The sequence below is a fragment of the Heterodontus francisci genome, chromosome 35, assembly GCF_036365525.1.
Source record: "Heterodontus francisci isolate sHetFra1 chromosome 35, sHetFra1.hap1, whole genome shotgun sequence".
NCBI lineage: Eukaryota > Metazoa > Chordata > Chondrichthyes > Heterodontiformes > Heterodontidae > Heterodontus > Heterodontus francisci.
This window is the reverse complement of record NC_090405.1, coordinates 31,823,578-31,838,414: the sequence shown is the minus strand read 5'-3', so window position 1 is coordinate 31,838,414 and position 14,837 is coordinate 31,823,578. Positions and strand designations below refer to the sequence as shown.

The 14,837-nt window shown below is 45.2% G+C and overlaps 1 protein-coding gene across 6 annotated transcripts in view; it reads right to left on the bottom strand.

Moving 5' to 3' along the window:
* Window positions 1-14,837, bottom strand: part of tln2b (talin 2b) — a 293,811-nt gene that overhangs the window by 148,380 nt on the left and 130,594 nt on the right. The window lies entirely within an intron of this gene.

Below are 14,837 nucleotides of genomic sequence, written 5' to 3'. Positions count from 1 at the left end.
TTAACGTACAGCTCCGGATATTTATCAAATTTATTTTTCTTGAAGTACCTATTTAAAGTAGCTCCTGTCCCACTACTGGCCATGTCACCTCCCTGAAATCTGTCCCATGTTGACTGGGCCCACTGCCGTCATGGCGACAAGGCCTTCGTCCTCGCGACCTCGGCCTGCTGTCACTCTGAGCAGCAAGAAAATGTCAACTCAGAAACCACCAAATACTTGCAGGACAGGAGGTGAGTAATGAACATGTGGCACACCTGCAGACTGGGGCAAGTGACAGACAGGCTGTGCCTGAAGCTTGGTGAGCAGTGTAGCAGCTTAGGCCTTCATCACTGGGGGTAACACCAACCTGGGAAGGCTCACCCTTCACCGCAAACCTCCACAGCCAACAGAAACCCGGACTGACAAGTGACTGAATGAATCACACCCTCATCAACTCCTTCCCCTGCCTCGGATACCATGCACCTTCCACAGCCAGCGTACAATAAAGGGAACAAACTCAATCCTTCCCCCCCCCCCCCCCCACCGATCCCTCATCCCCACAGCCTCCTCCCCCCTCCCCGATGAGATTGAGCACTGGTGCTGAAGCAGTGTGAAGACCGTTACTGCATCATTGAAGAACAACGTAACCTTCACAGGTGCACGTGTTCCGGACTGTACCATGATCTGAACGTTGAGTGTACCTTGGCCCTGAGAGGGGACTCTGGACTGCACCTTGGCCCCGAAAGGGGGACGCTGGACTGCACCTTGGGCCCGAGAGGGAGACGCTGGAATGCACCTTGCGCCCGAGAGGGGGACGCTGGACTGCACCTTGCGCCCGAGAGGGGGACGCTGGACTGCACCTTGCGCCCGAGAGGGGGACGCTGGACTGCACCTTGCGCCCGAGAGGGGGACGCTGGACTGCACCTTGCGCCCGAGAGGGGGACGCTGGACTGCACCTTGCGCCCGAGAGGGGGACGCTGGACTGCACCTTGCGCCCGAGAGGGGGACGCTGGACTGCACCTTGCGCCCGAGAGGGGGACGCTGGACTGCACCTTGCGCCCGAGAGGGGGACGCTGGACTGCACCTTGCGCCCGAGAGGGGGACGCTGGACTGCAGCATAACCTCAGCAGAAGGGCATCAGAGTGCCCTACATGTTTTCCAGGCATTATGAAGTGATGTTCTGCCCAGCAGTAATTTTTAACACAAAACCACTAATGGTGTGTAAAATGGCAGTCAAAGCATCAGACTGTATTTGAAGAGCGTTAACAGTTCGCAAATATCAACAAAGGTTCAGTACAGTGATGGTGCAGACATGAGGAGAACAACAAGCAGCTGTGAAAACAATATGGATAGATCTAACTCCAGGCACGTGGGAACCATTGAGAACCATACGGGTCCTCGAACAAGTTCATTATTTATCCAATTTCCTTTTGAAAGTTTTTATTGAATTTGCTTCCAGCACCCTTTCAGGCAAAGCTTTCCACATCACAACAACTCACTGTGTAAAAAATGCTTCCTCATCTCTCCTGTAATTCTTTTGTCAATTGTCTTTAATCTGTGTCTCCTGGTTACTAACCTCCCAGTCAGTGGAAACAATTACTCTTTATTTATTCAATCAAAACCTCTCATAATTTGATCATAAATTAAATCTCCCCTTAACCTTCTCTACTCTAAGGAGAACAATCCCCAGCCTCGCCAGTCTCTCCACATCTTCTCCTAGCCTAGCTGACTCCACCTCATTAATCCACTCGGCTGTGAAGTCTTCCTCAGTGACGTACTTGCTTTCCTTTGCTACAACGTGAATTTTCCCTGCAGTTTTCCTTTCTCAGTCCGTTTCCTGCAACTGCAGATGCGGAATCAGAAACAAGGAGTCATCAATTAAAATAATTCTCTGGAAGAGTGAGGAGACGGGCTGGGAAGCATTTCTTGACATGGAGAGTTGTCGGAGCAAGCACTACAGGGAATGGCGGACGCAGAGACCGTTGCATCGATACTTGAAGCAGGGGGAATGTACGGAGCAACAGAGACAGGGCAGTGGGATTAATTTTGAATTGCTCAAGCAAAGAGCTGGCACACACTTCAGAGGGACCTCCTTCTATTCTTCAGCTTTCGACAATTCATTTTTCTTCAACGCAAAGTTGGTTTGTCCCAAGTTTTGCATTTATAAATTGTAAAATTTGATTGTGCCCAGTAGGTTAATGTCAAAACCTTTCTAATGATTAAGAACATGGTGACACAAATATTTCCAAAAACAATTAGTCCTAGGGTATCTATGGAATTCTCGACTCCAGAGAGCTGTGGATTTTCAGTTATTGAGTATATTCAAGAGGAGCGGAGAGAGGGGAGCGAAGGTTCAAAAAGCGCACCAAACCAGTCGGAGACACAGAAAGAGGAGCAGAGAGAGAGAGAGAGGAGGGGAGCGAGAGAAAGAGAGAGAGGAGGGGAGAGAGAGCGAGAGCGAGAGAGAGAGGAGGGGCGAGAGAGCGAGAGCGAGAGAGAGAGGAGGGGCGAGAGAGCGAGAGCGAGAGAGAGAGGAGGGGCGAGAGAGCGAGAGCGAGAGAGAGAGGAGGGGCGAGAGAGAGAGAGAGAGGAGGGGCGAGAGAGAGAGAGAGAGGAGGGGAGAGAGAGAGAGAGAGAGAGGAGAGAGAGAGAGAGAGAGAGAGAGAGGAGGGGAGCGAGAGAAAGAGAGAGAGGAGGGGAGAGAGAGCGAGAGCGAGAGAGAGAGGAGGGGCGAGAGAGAGAGAGAGAGGAGGGGCGAGAGAGAGAGAGAGAGAGGAGGGGCGAGAGAGAGAGAGAGGAGGAGGAGAGGGGAGGAGAGAGGAGAGAGAGAGGAGGAGAGAGAGAGAGAGAGCACAGTGGGAGCAGCAGGAGCAGAGCCAGGGAAAAATCGAAAAGTGACATCAGAGTTACGTCACATTCAACAGCGAGAGCAGGGAAACAGAGAGCAGCTGGGGTCAGTATTCAGGTAAGCTTTTAATTTAATTTAATTGAAATCAAATATAGAGTAAGACTTGATCGATTTATTAGTATATAAACTAAAAACTAAAGCAGATTAAAAAACTAAAGACCAGTCGGAAATTTAAAAAACAAATTAAAACCTAATTAAATAAAATCGAGATGCAGGGCCAGGTGATGTGCTGTACCTGCATGATGGGAGAGCTGGTGGACTCCATTATGGTTCCTGGTGACCACATCTGTAGCAAGTGTGGGTTGCTCGAGGAACTCCGGCTCAGAGTTGATGAGCTGGAGTCTGAGCTTTGGACACTGCGACACATCAAGGAGGGGAAGAGTTACCTGGACACTGTTTCAGGTGACAGTCACACCCTTTAGATTAACTACCTTGAATTCAGCCAGTGGTCAGAGACAGGAGGGTGTGACTATGAATGAGGCAGGTAGATGGATCCAGGAGGGAGTGTTGCAGGAGCCTCAGCCCTCGTCTTTGTCCAACAGGTTCGAGATTCTTGCTCCCTGTTTGGACAAGAGCAGGGAATGTAGGGAGGATGAGCAAACTGACCATAGCACCATGGTACAAGGAACCATTCAAGTGGGGGGAGAAAACAAAAATGTAGTCCTAATCGGGGATAGTACAGTTAGGGGCATAGACCCTGTTCTCTGTGGCCAGGATCGAGAGTCCCGAAGGTTGTGTTGCCTACCTGGTACCAGGGTTCAGGATATCTCATCTGGGCTGCAGAGGAACTTGGAGTGGGAGGGGAAGATCCAGTTGTCGTGGTCCACGTAGGTACCAACGATATAGGTAGAACGAGGATAGAGGTTCTGCTGAGGGAATATGAGCAGCTTGGGGCTAAACTAAAAATCAGAACCAAAAAGGTAATAATCTTCAGACTACTACCTGAGCCACAAGCTAATTGGCACAGGGTCAATAGAATTAAAGAGGTAAATGTGTGGCTCAAAGACTGGTGTGGGAGAAATGGGTTCCAGTTCATGGGACATTGGCACCAGTACTGGGTAAGGAGGGAGCTGTTCCGATGAGACGAGCTCCACCTGAATCATGCTGGGACCAAAGTCCTGGTGAATCGCATAACTAGGGCTGTACATAGGGCTTTAAACTAAATAGTTGGTGGGGGAGGTGGTGGGGGTGGGAGGTTCAGGTGCATGGAAAATTAGGAAGTCAAAGTTAAAGGAGAAGGTAGGAGTGCAGGTTAGTGATGAGGCTGATTGTTACCAGAAAATAAAAGGTAGGGACAGAACGTGTGAACGTCATATTGCACCAAGGAATTGTACAAGAGTAGGGAAATTTAATAATAGAACAAACTTAAAGGCTTTGTATCTGAATGTACGAAGCATTCGGAATAAAAGAGTTAACATGCAAATAGAGACGAATGGGTATGATTTAGTGGTGATTACTGAGACGTGGTTGTAGGGAAACCAGGTTTGGGAATTGAATATCCAAGGGTACTCAGCATTTCGGAAGGATAGGCAGGAAGGAAAAGGAGGTGGTGTAGCTTTGTTAGTAAGGGAAGAGATCAGTGCTGTAGTGAGAATCGATAAAGGCACTGGAGATCAAGACATAGAATCAGTCTGGGTAGAAATAAGAAATAGCAAGGGAAAGAAGTCCCCGGTGGGAGTAATCTATAGGTCCCCAAGCAGTAGTTCTGCAGTGGGGCACAGTACAAACCAGGAAACACTGGGGGCTTGTAAGAAGTTTCGGCAATAATCATGGGTGATTTTAATATGCATATAGACTGGATTAATCAAATTGGCAAAGGTAGCCTCGAGGGAGAGTTCATTGAATGTATTAGTGATTGTTTTTTGGAGCAATATGTTGTGGAACCAACCAGGGAGCAGGCTATTCTAGATTTGGTATTGTGTGATGAGGTGGGATTGAGGTGGGACTACCAGTCGCATCTTCCCCTCCCTTCCCCTGTCAGCATTCCGAAGGGATCGTTCCCTCCGCGACACCCTGGTCCACTCCTCCATTACCCCCACCACCTCGTCCCCGTCCCAGGGCACCTTCCCCTGCAATCGCAGGAGGTGTAATACCTGCCCATTTACCTCCTCTCTCCTCACTATCCCAGGCCCCAAACACTCCTTTCAGGTGAAGCAGCGATTTACTTGTACTTCTTTCAATGTAGTATACTGTATTCGCTGCTCACAGTGTGGTCTCCTCTACATTGGGGAGACCAAGCGCAGACTGGGTGACCGCTTTGGGGAACATCTCCGCTCAGTCCGCAAGCAGGAACCTGAGCTTCCGGTTGCTTGCCATTTCAACACTCCCCCCTGCTCTCATGCTCACATCTCTGTCCTGGGATTGCTGCAGCGTTCCAGTGAACATCAACGCAAGCTCGAGGAACAGCATCTCATCTACCGATTAGGCACACTACAGCCTGCCGGACCGAACATTGAGTTCAATAATTTCAGAGCATGACAGCCCCCCAATTTTACTTTCATTTTTAGTTATTTTTTCTTCCTTTTTTTTTACATTCTTTTTTACATTTTTTACAATTTTTTTTGCATTTATTTCATATCATCTTAGTTTGTTCAGTTTGCTTACCCACTGTTTTTTTCAGGTTTGCCCTTGCTGCTGTTCAATATTCAGTGTATTTACACCTAATCTGTACTAATGCTTTGTCCTTCAACACACCATTAACATATTGTTTGCCTTTGCTCCGTGACCTTTTGGTCAGCTATGTGGCCTGGTCCAATCTGCACCTTCTCCTTTGTTATCTCTTGCCCCACCCCCACCTCACTAGTTTATAATCTGTGACTTTTCTTATATTTGTCAGTTCCGAAGAAGGGTCACTGACCCGAAACGTTAACTCTGCTTCTCTTTCCACAGATGCTGCCAGACCTGCTGAGTGATTCCAGCATTTCTTGTTTTTATTTGGGATTGATTAATGATCTCATAGTTAAGAACTCTAGGGAAGAGGGATCATAGCATGCTAGAATTTTAAAATCAGTTTGAAGGTGAGAAACTGGAGTCCCACACTAGTGTTCTGGAGTTAAACAAAGGTAATTACATAGGCATGAGGATAGATTTGGCCCTAGTGGACTAGGCAGAAAGACTAAAAGGTATGACAGTTGATGAGCAGTGGCAGATTTTTAAGGAGATATTCAATACCTTCCAACTAAAATATATTCCAGAGAGGAAGAAAGATTCTAAGGGGGGGAAAAAACATGCATGGCTAAGCAAGGAAGTTAACTAAGCAAGGATAACATAAAGACAAAAACTAAGGCATACCTTATTGCAAAGGCCAGTGGCAGGCTGGAAGTTTGGGAAACTTTTAAAGATCAACAAAGAGTTACTTAAAAAGTAATAAAAAGAGCAAAGGTAAATTATGAAAGAAAACTTGCGCAAAATATAAAAACGGATAGCAAAAGCTTCTATAAAGTATATAAAAGGGAAGAGAGTAGCTAAAGTGAATGTTGGTCCCTTGGAGGATGAGACTGGGGTGTGGATGGAGGGTAACAGAAATGGTGGAGACACTAAATCGGTATTTTGCCTCAGTTTTCACGGTAGAGGACACTAGTACCATCCCATAGTAACAGGTAATGCTGAGGTCAGAGAAAGAGAGGAACTTAGAAATTATAATTTATAATATATTATAGAAATTATAATATTCCAAAAATCACTGGATGCAGGAAAGGTTCCAGTGGATTGGAAAAAAGCTAATATAACGCCCTTATTGAAAAAGGGAGGGAGGCAGAAAGTAGTAAACTCTCAACCAGTTAGTTTAACATCTGTTATTGGGAAATTGTGTTAGAATCCATTGTTAAGGAAGTAATAACAGGACATTTAGAAAGTCAAAACGCAATCCATCAGAGTCAGCATTGTTTTATGAAGGGTAAATCGTGTTTGACAAATTTGCTAGAGTTCTTCGAAGATGTAACAAGCAAAGTGGATAATGGGGCTCCTGTAGATGTAGTATATCTGGACTTCCAGAAGGCATTTGATAAGGTGCCGCACAAAAGGTTAATACACAAGGTAAGATCACATGGGGTTGGAGGTATTTTATTCGCCTGGATAGAGGATTGGCTAACCAACAGAAAACAGAGAGTTGGGATAAATGGGTCTTTTTCTGGTTGGCACGATGTAACTAGTGGGGTGCCACAGGGTTCGGTCCTCAGGCAACAACTATTTACAATCTATATTAATGACTTGGATGCAGGGATAGAAGGTACTAAAGTCAAATTTGCAGATGGCACTAAAATAGGTGGGATACTAAGTTGCAATGAAGAAATAAGACATTTACAAATGGATATGGATAGGTTAGGTGAATGGGCCAAAATTTGGCAGATGGAGTTTAACGTGGTCGGAAGAATAGAAAGGCAAATTATCAAAATGGAGAGAAACTTCAGAGTGCTTCAGTGCAGAGGGATCTGGGTGTCCTTGTGCATGAATTGCAGAAAGCTCGTTTGCAGGTAGAACAGGTAATAAGGAAGGCAAATGGAATTTTGGCATTTATTGCTAAAGGAAAGAGAATAAAGTTGGGAAGTGTTGCTGCAACTGTACAAGGCATTAGTGAGACCGCACCTGGAGTATTGCGTACAGTTTTGGTCCCCTTACTTGAGGAGGGATGTAGTTGCATTGGAGGCAGTTCAGAGGAGGTTCACTGGATTGATTCCAGAGATGAGGGGTTTGTCTTATGAAGAGAGATTGAATAGTTTAGGCCTTAGCTCTCTAGAGTTTACAAGAATGAGAGAAGATCTAGTTGAGGTATATATGATGATTAAGGGGATTGACAAAGTAGACGTAGAGAAGATGTTTCCTCTTGTGGGACAATCTAGAATGAGAGGTCATAGTTTTAAGATAAGGCATAGCAGATTTAAAACAGAAATGAGGAGAAATTACTTCTCTCAAAGGGCCGTGAGTCTGTGGAATTCACTACCCCAGAGTGCGGTGGATGCCAGGACATTGAGTAAATTTGAGGGGATAGACAGATTTTAATTAGTAATGGGTTGAAGGGTTATGGAGAACGGGCAGGAAAGTGGAGTTGAGGCCAAGATGAGATCAGCCATGATGGTATTGAATGGTGGGGCAGACACGAGGGGCTGAATTGCCTACTCCTGCTCCTAGTTCTTATGTTCAAGACTGAGGTTGAGAGATTTTTGGATACTAAGGAAATCTATGGGATAGTGCAGGAAAGTGGAATTGAGGTGGTTGATCAGCCATGATCTTATCGAATGGTGGAGCGGGCTTGAAGGGCTGAATAGTGCACTCCTGCTCCTATTTCTGAGGTTCTTATGGTAGGCCAGCCAAATCCTGGCAAGGCCGGCAAAGGCTAGCAGTGCGAGGCTGGAGGGAGAGCAGGAGGGAGGTGAGTCCAGCAGTGCGGATGGGGGCAGGGGGGCAGCACAGTATTTAAGTTTGAGGCATTTTGAACTCTCGTCCAGTGTTTTAGAGTGAGTTAGAGTCTAGAAAAAAAAGAACAAAAAATTAAAACAAACTAAAATGTAGATATAAATAATATAAGCAATCTAGACTAAGATATGACAGATCAGGTTGTGTGTCTGGACTGCAGTATGAGGCAGTTTGTGAGACAGCGAGACTGTCCCAAATGAACACATCAGCAGTAGATATCTCCATTTCAAATCTCTACGGCTCAAAATCATCGAGTTGAAGTGCAAGTTGGAAACACTCCGACATATTAGGGAGGGAGACGTTTCCGGACAGTTTGCTCCAGACCTCGGTCATACCACGTATGGGAGGTGCAGGTGTGACCAACAGTGTACAGTGTAAAGGATATCCAGGTGAGATAGAGAATGGGGATCCGCAGAAACCCATCCTAACCAACAGGTACAATGTACCCGTTAACTGTGAGGATAAGGATGAAGACTGTTGGAAGGACAGCCAGAATGTGGACCATTGCACCTTGGAGCAGGAGGCTGTCCTAAGTGGGTCCTAAGGAGGAGGAGGAGGGGGTAGTGTAATGGGATAGCTATAGGGGATTCAATAATTACGAGGACAGAGAGGATCCTTTCTAAGCAGGATTGAGTGTTTCACATGGTTTGTTGCCGACCTCATGCCAGGGTGAGGGGCATCTCGAAGCAGCTACAGAGGATATTGGAGAGGGAGGATCCACCTGTTGTGATCCATGTTGGAATCAACAGCATAAGAAAGAGTAGGCAAGACGTCCTGTTTGGAGAGGACCAGGACCGAGGAGCAAAATTAAAAGAACAGAATCTCAAGGGTTATTGGATTCTCGGATTATTGCCTGTGCATGTTGGCGTAAGGATAAGCAGTTAGGGAGGTGAACATGGAGCTGAAGGAATGGTGCTGCAAAGAGGAACCCATTGCATGGGACACTGGCACCAGTACTGGTACAGGAAGGAACAGTACCATTAGGATGGGCTACACCTGAACCGTGCTGGGACCAGGGTCTTAACAGAAAAGGATAAATAGGGCGGTCACAGGGACTTTAAACGAGTAGGTTGGGGGGTAGGAATCAGGTGGAAAAGGCAGTATAGATAATAGTTCGAAAACGAGCAATAGGGAAGATAGTAGAGCAACAGTGAGAAATTGTGCTTCAGGCACTACAGTTAAAGGGAAAACTAAGAGATGTAAAGTAAACCAGGGGAGAGAAATAAGCAACATATGAGTAAAACCAGCGCAGAAGGACAGGTTCGAGTGTGTGGCCCAAATGAGTGTTCTTTATACAAACACAGAGTATGAGAAATAAACTGAAATTGCAGACACAAATTGAAGGGTATAACATGGTAGTCATTACTGAGACACAGCTGCAAGGCTGTCAGGGCTGGGAACTAAATGTACCACATTATAAAGGAAAGATGGGGAAATTGCTAGAGGGGGAGGATTAGCCTCAGTGATTAAGGATGAAATCACTTCAATGATAAGCGAGGATATAATAATGAGGGAAGCAGGCAGCGGAGACTTTATAGGCAGAATTAAGAAATAGAAAAGGATTTAAGGCTGTAGTGGGAGTTGTGTACAGGCCCACTGGTAACAGCTGTCAAGCGGTAGACTGTACAAATGCAGAGATTACACAAGCGTGTAAGAAAGTGAAAGTAGTTTTAAAGGAGGATTTTTAACTTTTATATAGACTGGGGCATCCCATTAGCACACGTCAGAAAGATAGTGAATTTCTGAAATGACATGTTCTGGAACCAACAAGGGGGCAGGCCAGATTCGATTTTGTAATGCGCAATGAGCTAGAATTAGTCAACAGCCTAACAGCGAGTGAACATTTATCCAATACCCATCATATGATTGAGTTCAATGTAGTATTTGAAAGGGAGAAACAAAACAGCTACTAAAGATTTTTGAGTTTGACTTCAATGGGATGAGACCAGAGACCGTCCACAATAAACTGGGCAATCCTGTTAACAAGTGAAATGTCAGATCATCAGTGGGTGGTGCTTAAACAATTTAATCTGATACAGAACCAGTTTATACCCCGAAAAGGGCAAGAGCTCCAGTTCCCAAAAAAAAAACCATGGACAACTGAAGGGGTAAAACAACAAAAAGTAAAAAAAAATACAAAAATGCAAAACATAACAGATCCAGGTGAATGGGAGAGATATAAAGAACAGCAAAGGGTAACAAAGCAGATAGTAAGAGCTGCAAAAAGAAGAAAAGAAGCTTGTAAGAGATATTAAAATCAACTCAAAGATATTTACAATTACATTAGAAAGAGAGGGCGGTCAGAAGGAATGTGGGCCCATTGAAAACTGACAAACATGATATTGTCAATGATAATAAGGAAATGGCAGACATGATGATTAACTACTTTGTGTCTGTATTTACAGTAGAAGAGCTCAGCATGCCAGACCTCCCAAGGAAACTATTACTGAATCAGGGACTCAACAAAACTAACATAAGCAAAATGACAGTAATGGAGAAAATAATGGCACTGAACAGTGACAAATCCCCAGAACTAGATGGTTTCCATCCCAGGGTTTTAAATGAAGTAGGTGAGAATATTACAGAGGCCCAAAGTATAATCTTCCAAAAGTCTCTCGATTCAAGAATCATTCCTTTAGACTAGAAAATTGTGCACATCACTCAGCTATTTAAGAAAGCTAAGATGCAGTATAATGTGGATAAATGTGAGGTTATCCACTTTGGTAGCAAAAACAGGAAGGCAGGTTATTATCTGAACGGCTATAAACTGAGAGAGGGGAATATTGTACTCAACCACAATCTGTAACCTCATGGCCTGGCATATCCCCCATTCTACCATTACTATCAAGCCAGGAGACCAACCCTGGTTCAATGAAGAGTGCAAGAGGGCATGCCAGGAGCAGCACCAGGCATACCTCAAAATGAGGTGCCAACCTGGTGAAGCTACAACACAGGACTATCTGCATGCCAAACTGCGTAAGCAGCATGCGATAGACAGAGCTAAGCGATCCCATAACCAACGGATCAGATCTAAGCTCTGCAGTCCTGCCACATCCAGCCGTGAATGGCGGTGGACAATTAAACAACTAACTGGAGGAGGTGGCTCCACAAATATCCCCATCCTCAATGATGGGGGAGCCCAGCACCTCAGTGCAAAAGATAAGGCTGAAGCATTTGCAACAATCTTCAGCCAGAAGTGCCGAGTTGATGATCCATCTCGCCCTCCTCCTAAAGTCCCCAGCATCACAGATGCCAGACTTCAGCCAATTCGATTCACTCCACGTGATATCAAGAAATGACTGAAGGCACTGGATACTGCAAAAGCTATGGGCCCTGACAATATTCCGGCAATAGTACTGAAGACCTGTGCTCCAGAACTTGCCGCGCCCCTAGCCAAACTGTTCCAGTACAGCTACAACACTGGCATCTACCCTGCAATGTGGAAAATTGCCCAGGTATGTTTTGTACACAAAATGCAGGACAAATCCAACCCGGCCAATTATCGCCCCATCAGCCTACTCTCAATCATCAGTAAAGTGATGGAAGATGTCATCAACAGTGCCATCAAGCAGCACTTGCTTAGCAATAACCTGCTCAGTGACGCTCAGTTTGGGTTCCGCCAGGGCCACTCAGCTCCTGACCTCATTACAGCCTTGGTTCAGACATGGACAAAAGAGCTGAACTCAAGAAGTGAGGTGAGAGTGACTGCCCTTGACATCAAGGCAGCATTTGACCGAGTATGGCATCAAGGAGCCCTAGCAAAACTGAGGTCAATGGGAATCAGAGGGAAAACCTTCTGCTGGCTGGAGTCATATCTAACGCAAAAGAAGATGATTGTGGTTGTTGGAGGTCAATCATTTGAGCTCCAGGACATCAGTACAGGAGTTCCTCAGGGTAGTGTCCGAGGCCCAACCATCTTCAGCTGCTTCATCAACGACCTTCCTTCAATCGTAAGGTCAGAAGTGGGGATGTTCGCTGATGATTGCACAATGTTCAGCACCATTCGTGACTCCTCAGATACTGAAGCAGTCCGTGTAGACACACAAGTGCCCAATCCCATTTATGCTTTCCAGGTGTTCTGCTAAGACATCCTTTATAATAGACTCTAGCATTTTCCCCACTACTGATTTAAGACTAACTGGTTTGTAGTTCCCTGTTCTTTCTCTCTCTCCTTTCTTAAATAGTGGGGTTACATTTGCCACCCTCCAATCAAATGGAACTGCTCCAGAGTCTATAGAGTTTTGGAAGATGACCACCAATGCATCCACTATTTCCAGGGCCACTTCCTTTAGTACTCTGGGATGTAGATTATCAAGCCCTGGGGATTTGTTAGCCTTTAACCCCATTAATTTCCCGAGCATCATTTTTTTTTTACTAATACTGATTTCCTTCAGTTCCTCCCTCTCATTAGACCCTTGGTTCCCCAACATTTCTGGGAGGTTATTTGTGTCCTCCTTTGTGTAGGCAGAAGCAAAGTATGTGTTTGATTGTTCTGCCATTTCTTTGTTCCCCATTACAATTTCCCCCGTTTCTAAATGTAAGGGAGCTACATTTGTCTTCACTAATCTTTTTCTCTTCACATATTTATCGAAGCTTTGACCGTCAGTTTTTATGTTCCCGCAAGTTTACTTTCATAACCAATGTAAGGGAAAACAACAACTTATACCACATGAGAAGAGAGTGCTGATTGATTGGCAAGTGAACTCTGATAGGCAGAGGCGTTGCCATGGAGAATGCACCAGTTTACGGTGACTGACAGTTAATTGCCAAGCATTGTTTGAAATTTAACCCAGGCAGCTTAACTCTGATTGGTTCATTCCTCAGGGCAATGCCTTGGCCAATGAATGGCTGTCACTCATTTTGTTCAGCTGAAACAGGCGAAATGTGTGTACATGTTCCTTCTGTCTGCAAAGATCAGGGCACTGTGTATCAATACATGTAGCTTCCAGTACATGCAAATGCACCACACTGCGAGCCCTACAGACAATCTTAAATTGGTTGTCAGCATAATTCTTAGCACACTGAGGGTTATTTGGCAAATGTTGTCCAATCGCGGAATCACATCTAATGCTGGACACTGTGTTTTGAGTTTTGCAAGCAGGGGCTGGTTGGGTACGGCCTGAGCCTTGCCCATTGCAAACAGCGGAAGGGATATGTTGTTCGATACGATCCGCCACTCTTTGGGATGTACGGCCTATATACCTAGCATCACACTGGCATTGAAATTCATATATCACATTGTTCATTTGTGCGATAGGCAGAACGTCTTTTTGACTTGACAGCAGCATCCAGTTAGTGGCGAACACCACATGTGTTGCTACTGCATAGTAGCAGCATGGAACAGCTAGCCTCACCTGTTACCCAACTGATGCTAGGTATATAGGCCGTTCGTCCGGGAAAGGTACAGGCTGTACCTGCAAAACTCAATGTCCAACATTAGATGTCATTCTGCAATTGGACAACATTTGCTAAATAATCAGCAGTGTGCTAAGAATTACGCTGACAACTAATTTAAGATTGTAGTAGGGCTCGCAGTGTGGCACTTCTGTGTGTACTGAAAGCTACATATATTAATACACAGGGCCCTGTTCTTTGCAGGCAGAAACAACATGCACACACATTGCACCTGTTTCAGCTAAACAAAATAAGCGACAGTCAATCGCTGGTTCATTCCTCAGGGCAATGCTTTGGCCAATCAGAGTCAAGCTGCCTGGTTTAAATTTCAAACAAAGCTTGGCAGTTAACTGTCAGTCACTGTTAACTGGTGCATTCTCCATGGCAACTCCTCTACCAATCAGAGTTCACTTGCCAACCAATCAGCACTCTCTTCGCATGCAGTATAAGTTGTTGTTTTCCCTTACATTGGTTATTCTTGCGTGTTGTCCTGATGAGTGCAAGATGAAAAGCTTTGACAACATATCTCTATTTTCAGCAATTCTAAAAGCAAATTATTGACCTGGTTAAGAAACTGGCTGAGTGGAAGGACACCAAGAGTGGGGATAATGGGCAGGTACTCTAATTGGCAGGATGTGACTTGTGGTGTGCTGCCAGGATCTCTGTTGGAAGCTCACTGTCAAATTCACTGTATTTATGACTGACTTAGATGATGAGATTGAAAGCTATGTAGATGGAAGCATAAAATTACAGAGTATTGATAGGTTAAGTGAATAGACGAAACTGTGACAAATGGATTTCAATGTCGGCAAATGTGAGGTCATCCATGGTGGACCTAAAAAGGATAGAACAGGGTAATTTCTTTTGGTGAAATGCTAAAAACAGTGGAGGTCCAAAGAGACCTGGGGGTCCAGGTCCACAGATCATTAAAATGCAATGAACAGGCACAGAATATAATTTTAAAAAAAGGCTAATGGAATGCTAGCCTTTATATCCAGAGGAATACAGTACAAGAGGTTAAAAGTCATGCTTCAGCTATACAAAGCTCTGGTTAGACCACACCTGGAGCACTGCGAGCAGTTTTGGGCACCACACTTTAAGAAGGATAGATATACTAGCCTTGGAGGGAGTGCAGTATAGATAT